The sequence below is a fragment of the Ailuropoda melanoleuca genome, unplaced genomic scaffold (assembly GCF_002007445.2).
Source record: "Ailuropoda melanoleuca isolate Jingjing unplaced genomic scaffold, ASM200744v2 unplaced-scaffold2835, whole genome shotgun sequence".
Taxonomy (NCBI): domain Eukaryota; kingdom Metazoa; phylum Chordata; class Mammalia; order Carnivora; family Ursidae; genus Ailuropoda; species Ailuropoda melanoleuca.
Genome location: NW_023198670.1, coordinates 37,047 through 38,391, shown reverse-complemented (window position 1 = coordinate 38,391; position 1,345 = coordinate 37,047).

The window sequence follows — 1,345 nt, the reverse complement described above, 5'->3', positions numbered from 1 at the left end:
TGTATGTGTATGTGTTGCGCGTGTGTACGTATGTGTGCGTGTGTACGTGTGTATATGTATGTGCACGTGTGTATGTCTATATGTGTGCATATGGGTGTGTGCTCGCATGTGTGTGCGTGTATGTGTACGCGTGCATGTGTATGTGTGTGCGAGTGTGTGCAAGTGTGTATATGTGCGTGTGTATGTGTGCACGTATATGTGTGTGCATGTGTGTATATGTGTGCGTGTAAATGTGTGTGGATGTGTGCGTCTATGTGTATATGTGTGTCTGCATGTATATGTGCATGTGTGTGTGCATGTGTCTGTATATGTGTGCGTGCGTTTGTGTGTATGTGTGTGGCATGCGTCTGTGTATATGTGTGCGTATGTGCATATGTGCATTTGTATGTGTCCGTGTGCATGTGTGTATATGTGTGTGCATGCATCGGTGTGCATGTGTATATGTGCGTGTGTGTGTGCATGTGTGTATATGTGTGAGCATTGTGTGTATATGTGTGTGCATGCACGTATATGTGCATATGTGTATATGTATGTGTGTATGTGTGTGCGCTCGCGTGTGTGCGCATGTGTGTGCAAGTGTGTATATGTGTGCATGCGCATGTGTGTATGTGCATATGCATATGTGTGTATGTGTGTGTGCATGTGTGCATGCATCTATGCGTGTTTATTTGTGCGTGTGTGTATGTGTGTGCATGTATGGGTGTGAGCATGCGTGTATGTGTGTGCGTGTGTATATGTGTGTGCATGTGTATGCATATGTGTGTGCGCGCATGTGTGTACATGTGTGCGCGCATGTGTATATGTGTATGTGTGTATATGTGCGCGTATGTGTGCATGTGTGTATATGTGTGCATGTGTGTGTATGTGTGTGCATGTGTGTATGTGTGTATGTGCGTGTGTGCTTGCCTATGTGTGCGTGTATGTGCGTGTATTTGTGTGTGCATGCGTGTATGTGTGCGCGCGCATGTGTATCTGCGCGCGCATGTGTGTATGTGTGCGTGTGTGTATATGTGTATGTGCACGTGTCTGAGTGTGCGCATTTGTGTGTGTGTGCGTCTGTATGTGTGTATGTGTGTGCTTGTGTATCTGTGTGTGCATGTATGTGTGTGCATGTATGTGCACGTGTGTATATGTGTGTATATGTGTATTTCCATGTGTGTATATGTGTATGTGCACGTGTGTATATGTGTGCATGTGCGTGCGTATGTGTATATGTGTGCGTGTGTGTGTATGTGCGTGTGTATGTGCGTGTGGGTATGTGTGTGCATGTGTGTATATATGCATGTGTGTGTGCGCGTGTATATACATGTGTGTGCGTATGTGCGTGTGCACATGTGTGTGTGTG